Source organism: Canis lupus, chromosome 3 (genome assembly GCF_048164855.1).
Source record: "Canis lupus baileyi chromosome 3, mCanLup2.hap1, whole genome shotgun sequence".
NCBI lineage: Eukaryota > Metazoa > Chordata > Mammalia > Carnivora > Canidae > Canis > Canis lupus.
Window position 1 is genome coordinate 87656049 of NC_132840.1, and position 10298 is coordinate 87666346.

Consider the following 10298-nt stretch of genomic DNA (forward strand, 5'->3'; position numbering starts at 1 on the left):
CTTTGGTTGCAAGTGAGGGAAACCACAACTGGCCAATTTAAGCACGGGGGAATTCTAGGGTAGGAGTTTGGGTTAGACATTTTAATCTCTTCTTTACTCAGACATTTTAATCTCTTTTTTACTCAGCTTAAGATTCAAATTTAATAGAGGGGATAAAAGATGAGCCTTTGTGTCGTGTACATCTACTTGGTGAGAGGATGGCGGAGCACCTGCTTAACAGCTTCGAGGCACTGTTTGTAACGGGGAAGAAGGAAATCACAGTTCTGTAAAGAAAGAGGATGGATGTTAGATGCCAAAGCTAACAAGCGCCATGAACTCACAATCCTAAATTCTCTTTAATATTTTAGAGACCACAGCTTTTGGCTCTTAGATTCCGAGTTGAGGGTTTGAACGGGAGGGGAGAGCGGCAAGGCCAATGTGACACCAAGACTGAGCTCGAAGAATGGTGGACTCATTTCTCCAACGGTACGTATCACCGATTCCCTGTGCAAGTCACTCAGGAGCTATACCGTGTGAGACATCAGTAGGAGCTTAGGAAAACAATAATAGTTGATAATTTACCAAAAGATTATAGAATGGTTCTTTAATCATCAAAGATGAGTTCGTAATTAAAGATTAAGATTATACAAAGAATTGTTTTCTTTTCCTCTTTTCTAAGATTTAAAGCTAATCAGTAGGTTTAAATAAAGTGTGAAGAATTCAGAATCCATAACACGATGTGTGCACGGAAAATAAGGACTGTGTCTTATACTTTTAAGCCTATCTTTGTGTCTGGTGCCGTACGCAGTGGCGAGTGGCAGTCGGAAGCATGATCTTGGGTCAGAGAAATTAGGGCTTGGCCACTTGCTGACCATATGACCTTGAATAAGTAATCTCTCTAAGCCTCAGTTTCTTACCTGTACATGAAATCTAATATCACTTCCTTTTTGAAGTAATTCCAAATATTGTTTGGCTTTGCCAGAAACCCGAATGAAAAGCTATGAGAAGAGTTCCTGGTGTATGATAGGTGCTCGATAAATGACAACTAGGATTCAGTAAACATTTGTTAATATTGATAATGATTTTCTTAATGCAAAAGTTATTAGGCAATAAAATCCTTTTTTTTTTTCACAGCACATTATAGAAACTGGCCTTTTGTTAGTATTTGAATAAGAAAAAGAACTCCTACCTTCCTGCTGTGATTTAATTGAAGTTCCTGCCTGAAGGCAGGAGCATTAGTTAAATAGCATCTTCTGCTCCCCCTTCCTCTCCTTGCACCCCCCCATTCTTGGGAAACCAGCTTCCTGCCTACTTTCTGAAGCACCTCTCTCTCTCTCTCTCTCTCTTTTTTTTTAGATGGGAAATTAGACAATTAGCTCAGCAATATTTGGTAGCTGCTTCAGAAAGGAGGCGTTTGCCAGATTCCTGCATCTTTTTCTTTCTGACCTACTGTGTTCCCCAGATATAGGTCGGCTGCTCTTTGGTCTCGGGTATCCATTGGGAGCATAACAATAAACAAATATGACCTGTGACGATGGGAGGAAATTGAAACCAAAAGCAAGTAAAGTAAGGAGGCAATGGACAAAGATCAAAATTCTAGTTAAGTCCCTCACTGTCTGACAGGATCCACCATTTGCTGACTTGGCAGGAGATTTAGCCAACATTCTAAGCCCCAATTCTCTTGAAACTCAGAAAGCTTCCAGATAAGCAACTACAGCACTATTTGCAAACTTGCTGCTCAGCAGACTGCAAGTGCCCCTTCACACATCCTGCTAACTTTCAAGGGGTTCCTCAAATCTTGATTTTTGATAGTATCATTACCATCATTATCCTCACCCTGAAATCTCACCCTGTCAGTCAAGAGTCCCTATTAGGTCCTTGCCCTCAGCAACCCCCCTTCATCTTCCTCAGAGACTGACATCCTTGCAAGAAGTTAATAACTGAGAAAAGAATAAGTCAGTGCCTGAGATGACCTAGCTGTTTTTTAAGGGAAAAGTGGATTCTGTCCACAGCAGTCAAAAACAATAAATAAAAGGCTTGCGACACAACTATTGAACAAGGCAACGAGGGAGACCATCGATACTTCCAGCATTAGTATTTTCTCTTGATCTACTTAGAGTAACTTCTTTCTCAAACCAATCACTCTACTGTTGGACTAGTTCATGACATATGGCTTTTACTATTATTCCCTTACCCAGGACTTGATGTCACGAACGCAGAATCTATACTATGTGATGTGAGGCGACCACTCCCTCACTCCCATATGCCCTTCCAGCTACTGACTTAGTCCAATTCTTTGCTTGACAGCCTAGATTTCTGAACGAGTTTTCTCCATATCCTCACCTCCCAAAGATTATCTGTGGTCTCCAGTTTTTAAAAGTCAATGGTTATTTTTCATCTATCTTTTACAACCTTTGCATAGCCTTTAATACTGCAGGCAACTCCATCTTTAAAGGTCTAGCCTCTCCTGACTTCTATGACCTATTCTTCACCTTTGTTCTCTAGTGGCTCGGTGATAGTGCGCCTCATGAGCTCATCTTAATCTGCCCATCTACTAAAGCCCACATTCTCTAAGATCTCCCCTACTGAACCTGCTCTCCCTGGAATATCTCACCTGCTCACACTGTTTCAATTGCTTATATCTTCCAAGTCTGAATCTTTAGACCATTTCTCTCTTGGGCTCCAGATCAATGTAACCAACTATTTCCTTGCTATCTCCACTTAGATGATGCCCAGGACCATCAGGTTCCATAGATCCAAGAAATAAATTGTGCTCTTCATTCCCCAAACTCTTTCTCCTCATCACACCAGTGACTTGGAAATTATTCTTTCATCCCTTCATCTTCTCTTGCACGCAACTCATCTTGTGGTCTTGTCAATTCTGCTTTCTTAAATATGTCTGGAATTGGCCTCTTCTTCCCTACCTGCTCTGCCACTGTCTACTCAAACCTAACATTGTCTTGCCCTTTTCCAATTCATTCTCTATGATTTTTCTAAAATGTAAATAAATCAAGATCTTCTACTGCTTAAAATATTTCCATGGTATTCCACTGTTTGGAGATATTTTTTAACCTCCTACCCTGGAATGGCATTGTAGGCTAGGAAGTTCATAATCTGGTCCTTACCTTTCTCCCCCTACACTAACCTTTCACCAGTCCTGTCTGACACACAGACCCCCCCACCCCCATTAATCAAATCAAACTACTTGCAAGACACCATTCTCTTTTGTGGACCTTTAAAAATACTCTCTCAAGTTAATTGCACTGTCCATCCTCATTTTTTCATCTTGCTAATTTACATTCCTTATTTTATATCTTAACCCAAATGTTACCTCTTCCAGGAAGGTCTCTCTAACTCCTTGTCTATCCCTGGAGGAAGTTAGAAGTCTCTTCTCTTTAGCTGTATATGATTTCTTCTCTGTATAATAGTATATATGATGGCCTTTGTCTCTCTCACTGGACTATGAGGTCCTTGAGAGATCAGTTTAGAAATTATGTTTCCTCTATATTCCCAGCAATTAGCACAGCACTTGGTACATAGAAGGCATTCAGTATGGATCGAATGAATGAATGAATGAATGAAGAAATGATATAACAAAGAGAAGCATGTGGCTATAGCTTCCAAAGTAGGAAATACTGTGCTTGGCACTCAGGTTTCTACATCATCTACGGTTGCTAGTATAGCACAATGCAGAGCTATTTACTTTCCCCTAAAAATATAAACTCTCTCCAAAGCTGTGTTTGTGCAAAGGCTGCAATGAAAGAAGCACTTGTTTAAATAGAAAAGTCTCTGGCAATTAGCAAACATGGGACAAATCCAAGATCCACTAACTTTCCTGGGGCTTTTGTGTTTGCAGTTAGATGTATGGAAAAGCTTATACAGAATAAGAGTTCTTTTTTGCATAAACAAAACATGATGCCTTTCATCATCAAGGCTGTAATCTAGAAAATCAGAGTTTGGATTTATCTCAAAAAATAATCTTGCTGGGTTAAGAACAGGGGCAGGGATCCTTTGGATTTCCATTCACTCCCAAAAGAAAGCATTCCCCCTACCCCAGATAGAACAGACGACAAAGATCCGGGTTTGCAGGTAAGCGATCTTACTGATAGGACAGAGGGGCAAAAAATATATGACATAAACAGGGCAGGTTGCCTTTGGGGTCTGTGTGCCCCTGTCCATGGATGAAGCAACAGATGTGAAGATACACACTCCTCGGCCTTTCCCCCTTATCTTCACCAGGTGAGAAAGAACGGACTGTGGGCACCCTGAAATGCTCACCTCCCTACCTCGCTGCAAAATGGAAGGGCAAGACATTTCCTTTACTGCCCTGGGCTAGTTCTTCTCTCTGTAAAAGTCAGGAGTTAGATTAGGCCACTTTGTAGGACTATTTCAGTTTTAACTCTCTGTTTTTCTTCTAAAACTTAGTTATTTTAATATTCTACCTTTATGCTAAAGAGTCTGAAGGGGAGAAACATAGGTTGTCATCACGTTAAAATTAAAATAAATCTTTGGAATGAGAAGACTTGAATCCAAATTCTAACTATACTATTTACTTGCCAAGTGACCTTTGGATAATTGCTCGACTATTGTGAGGCCCCAACTTTAAGGTAAAATTAAACTTACCTACTTCAAAGGGGTTTTTGTGAAAATTAAGTTATAGCTCAAGAGCGATGTCTTATTCATTTCTGTATCTATAGTGCCTAAGTGACTGGATGAGTCAATAAAAGAGGCCTTTATAATCAAACACATCTTTATTTCAGCAGAGATAAATAACAGCCTACAGAACAAGACAGAAATGTGCCTAAATGGCAATCATACATCCCCTGAGTGCTGCCTAGAAATCACTTCCATTTCAGACAAGTCTCTGTGGAGTGAATTCCCAGCACTGCCATCTGTGTGGCTTTGCATCTGAGGATGTCAATGGGCCTCTCTTTTGGAGGCGAGCCCCCTGGGCCAGCCCTTGGAACTGCCAGGCTCCTGGGGCAGTTGGGGAGCAGGATTCCTTGAGGAGGGATTTGAAGAAGACAAGGAACACCTGTAAGGGGTGGGTATGGGAAGCCAGGACAGTGAGGAGGCATCGATCACCTCACCAGATGGGCAGAGTCCCTCGTTTGTTCTCATCTGCTTCCCTCTAAGAGCCAGCAATCTGTCAGGCACCAGCTTCATTTGTAGGTGAGGGTCATTAATTTGAATTAATAGCACTGCACTGCTCTGGGCTTTATTTTGCTTTGTGTCCCTCCTGTGGACACTACAGACTTTTTTTGTTGTCTGGTTCTGTGAGTGGGGAGGTACTGTGAACAAGGGTCCAATTAACCAGGAAAACAAAATCTGCCTGGATTCCTGCTCCAGCCAGAAGGCATCTTCCCCCAAAGCCCAAAGACCACACACTATACAATCTGGTTGTTCCTGTTCAAATCATTCCTTTGGGAATGTCCTTGCTACCCCCTGACCTCCTAAGTCTGTGCAATAATCCTTATTCCCTAGGGGTATTAGTATCTCCCACTCACCCCACTCTCTCCCTGCCCAAGCTACTACAGAAATAATACCCACTGTAGAGGGACACAGTGAGGATCAAAGATAATTTATGCAAAAGCCCTGGCTTAGTGTCTGGCCCATGGTAGACCTTCGATAAATGTGACCACATTCTTCAGGAATGTGCAGGGCATGTCTCATTCTCCTTGCTCCATGGAAGCATATACATGTTTGAGAGATAAGACAGTCAAGAACAATGGCATCCTCGGGATCTTCAGCAAGACCAACGCCTCAGCAGCCCTGTAGGGCCAAGCACAGAACTTGGAGGCTAAGAAAGGCTCTGAGTTTAGTCATCAGAATCAGCAAGTGTGCATGATCCATTCTGCCCACTACAACATCTCTCTCCCTCCGGGGCTGGCCATGGCACCTGTGTTTGCTGTTCTTGCCTGGTATTTATAAACAAGGCATCCTTTTTGCCAGCTGATAAAGAGAGACAGGCTCAGAGAGCTGGTTGACAAGCTGTTCTCAGGCCCAGCAGCTCTCACAAGAGAACTCTTCTAATCCCAAGCATGACTGTATTCAAACAGAGGGCCACCATGGGGAGACAGGAGCTTTTAGACACCACGGAGGCTTTCAAGAAATTGTGCTGTCACCTTCAAGAATTAACAAAGACAGTTTTAGACAGCCCATCTCAATCTTCCTGCTCTGGACAAAGCTCATCTGCCTGGCTTGCTATGGTTGAACTTTATGAAGACCTAGAGGTTGTTGCCAGACATGTTCTGGGTATGAATCAATGGGATGAAAGGCTGTCCACCAAGGAAATAGCTAAAGGAAGGCTGGGGCCTTGGAGGATCCCTTACAAGAACTCTTAGCTCCCAAGAACTTCAGCCTTCTAAAAAGATATGTACCTCCTGTCACCTTGATGAAGCACAAGAAAGATCTCAGACATCTGCAGTAAGAGAGGCCACTGTGGGGATCCTAGAACATCAATAATTCAAATATATCCTTATACAACCATCTCTCAATGCCAGTGCATCTGCTGCAGTATATGAAAGGGGTTGCCAACCTGTGAAAGCCCATTATAATTTACTGACAAAGCTGAATGCCTCCAGATTCTCCTCCTCATCTACTACCTCCCCCTTCACCTCCCCTCCTCACCAATGCCACCAAACTGCAAAAAGACCAAGAATGGGGGCTCTAGAGCCAACTGGAAGGAAATCACTTGTAGCAGGTGGCACCACCTGTCCTAGTCTAGTTCCAGCCAAAACAATCCACTTTCCATCATTCCAAACGGCAGAGAATGTTTCACCAGTTCAGCATGAGCTCAGCTTCATCCAGGCACTGGGAGAGGAAGAAGAGCTTTGGTGTCTGCCATGAGGCAGTTAGGAGAGAGAATATTCGGCAGCATGGTTTGCCATCTCCCGCTTTTGCCCTTGGGAATCTAGTGTGAGTGATCCTCCTAGCATCTTACTTAGCCTCCAAATGGCAGCTGAATGCCTGTATGCCTGCAATGCCCATTGCATCAGCATCTGGCTATGAGATCTACCACCTGCCTAGAGGACTCTCATAGCACAGGCTGGATGAGCAATGCATTTGAAATATGCACCTCTATGCTGGACTACGCAATCCGCTTTCTTCCTCAAAAATCATCACTTTCTGTCTTCATTACAGTGTCCCTAAACTTCTAGCCCTGGTAAAAATTTCTGAAGCAGGATCTTCCACCCTCCCCACTCCCAAATTAATTTCCTTCTCTGCATCATTTGTTCCATAGCTCACTGAATCACAGTAGTTTCTATGTAATGAACTTCTGATATTTCAGACTTTCCAGGACACCAATCAGACCACTTATCAGCACTAATTTGCCTCATGCTCCAGATTCTATTTCTCACTAGTCCCTCTGGAACCCTCTGCACTTCAACTAAAAATGTTAAATGCTTTCTTCCTGTGGAAGAAGAAAACTTAAAGTAGCCATGCAACTAAATAACTAGAGTTATTATAACTATATTAAAATGGCCCTAAAATGACTGAGGTCTAAATGGTAGGATAATTGTCTTGATAGATAGATAGATACCCTGAAAGTTCAAATATCATGCTTTTCCTCCAAATCCTAAGTGTATACTGGCTCCGTGAGGTTCATACATGAGACACATCAGTATTGTATCTTCCAGAAATCCTGGGCACATCTCCTCATTCCCCAGAGAGAATCAATAATAGCATTAAGTTACCTCCAGAAGTGCATGCCTATTACATCTCTGAAGTTTGATCTTGGGGTCTGTAATGTAGGCGTGTGCCTTTTAAAACTGGTAAGCTACTGAAAAGTCTTAACGGTGTTGTCTATCACTCAAGTGACAAGAAAGAGTGTCATGAGCTATATTTGGCATAGACTTGGCCCTTATTAGAGTGTTATGCTCAGTTTGGGGATTCTAATTTTCCAAAAGGTACAAAAAAATTGGAGAGGATCCAAGACAGAGCAGTGAAAATGATTAAAGGGGTTGAGAATGGAAACTCAGGAAAAAGGTTAAATGAATGTGGATGATTTATCAAAGCCAAAGAAAAATGAGTATAGACCAAATATCTTGAAGTAAAGGAGACATTGTTTTAAGGAAACCAGGGGCTATTGCTCTCTGATATAAGGATTTTTTTTAAAAAAAAAGGTGCTCTTAGATGGAGTTTGAGTATTAGGCATATCAATTTCTATATTTTGTTTATTAACTTTTGATTTCATTGAAATCAAATAATGAGATTATTTTTTGAACACTTAAGAAAAAATTATATCAATTCACATCAATTTACTTAATCCTCACAAAAATCACAAGATAAAGGGATAGAAGCTCCCAGAGGTCTATTGCCCAAGATCAGTTAGCTATTAACTTGGATCCAGAATTCAGGATGGCAGACTCTGGAGTCTTTGACTTTCACCATTGATGCTTCAGCCAGTTCTCACACCCCCCAATATTTAGGAAGAAGAGTAATAGACTACAAGCTGGAGGTAAGGTGATTATAAGTCTTTTATTTTGGTTCTTGTGAAAAATCAGTTGAGAATTTCGAAAGAAAGAAAGAAAGAAAGAAAGAAAGAAAGAAAGAAAGAAAGAAAGAAGAAAGAAAGAAAAATTTCTCCCTAAGCTATGAATCACAATTACCTCCAGATTGTTATATTTTCTTAGACTCAAGTAAAACTATCAACCCAAGTTTGCCACTGGGCAAATGGTGAGACCATGAAATGTGCTAGAAAATATCTATAGATAAGGTGGTTTAAGGACAAAAGGGAAGAGAGAGCTTTGGATATTTTGAGTTTGGGAGCCCTATGGGATGTCTAGGTGGAACAGTCTATCATGAAGCTGGTTATAGCAGTCAGAAACTTGGATAAATGTCTACACTTGAGTTTTAAATATGAGTATTATTGCACATGTGTGTCATCTGACACCTAAGAGCAGAGGTGGCTTCTCAAGGCATATGGCTAACATAAGAAAGCAGGAGCAAGAGTAGAACCTTGTGGAGCATCTTTTGAAGAAGGTAGAAGGGAAGACGTCAGCATAGAGAAGGAAAATTTGCAATAGGAATAGTTTATAGAAAGAAAATACAATTCCCTAAGGAGATATAATAGTAATAAACACCTATACATCAACTAACATAGCATTGAAATATCCACCCAAAAATATTTCAAGTAAATGGAGGAGGAGATTTTAATGAAACTTTCATACATGGACAAATCAAATACACAAAAAATAAGCAATGTTAGAAACTATGACTAACAAACTTAATATTAGTCTGCACACACGTATATAGATATACAGAAAAGAATATATTTTCAAATGCCCATCAAACACTGATTAAAACATGCTCAAGGTTTGACTACAAAAAAAAAATCTTAGCATATTCCAAAATATACAGGACATTCTCTGACCTTAAAGTAATAAACAACAAAAACGTATCTGCAACAAAAAGGATGGAAAATAAGGAAATAAACATCTATTCTTTTGAAATTGAGAAACACTTTTCCAAAGAATTCTTAGATACAAAGTTAAATTTAAAATAATATTAGAGGGATCCCTGGGTGGCGCAGTGGTTTAGCGCCTGCCTTTGGCCCAGGGCGCGATCCTGGAGACCCGGGATCGAATCCCACGTCAGGCTCCCGGTGCATGGAGCCTGCTTCTCCCTCTGCCTGTGTCTCTGCCTCTCTCTCTCTCTCTCTCTCTGTGACTATCATAAATAAATAAAAATTAAAAAAATTTTAAAAAAAAAAAAATAAATAAATAAAATAAAATAATATTAGAGCCTGGGTGGCTCAGTAGGTTGAGTGACTCTTGATTTTGGCTCAGGTCATGATCTCAAAGTCATGAGGCTAAACCCTATGTCAGGCTCCATACTCAGTGCAGAGTCTGTTAGAGATTCTCTCTCTCTTCTTCTCCCTCCTCTCACTCAAGCTCTCTCTCTCTCTCCAAAATAAATAAATAGATAAAATATTTTTAAAAAAATACAGTTAAAATACTATTAGAGACTAGTTGTAAAGAAGCAATACTGAAAACACTATCGCTAAAGCAATTTTTAAAGAATAAGAAAAAAAAACTAGTGCCATGAAAGCTGAAAGAATAAAGGTTTTCAAGGAAAGAACAAACAATAGTAGCAATCATCACAAAGAGATCCACTATAAGGTAAAAATTGAAAAATTTCCATTAGATTTGGCAATAAGAATGTCATTGGTGACTTTCCTAGAATAATTTCAATAGACCAGAGTACCTTCAACATCTCAATAGAATAATTAAGATGCTAAATAGTAAATAAATAAATAAATAAATAAATAAATAAATAAATGGTAGATAAATGACTAAGATGCGAGGAAATAGAGA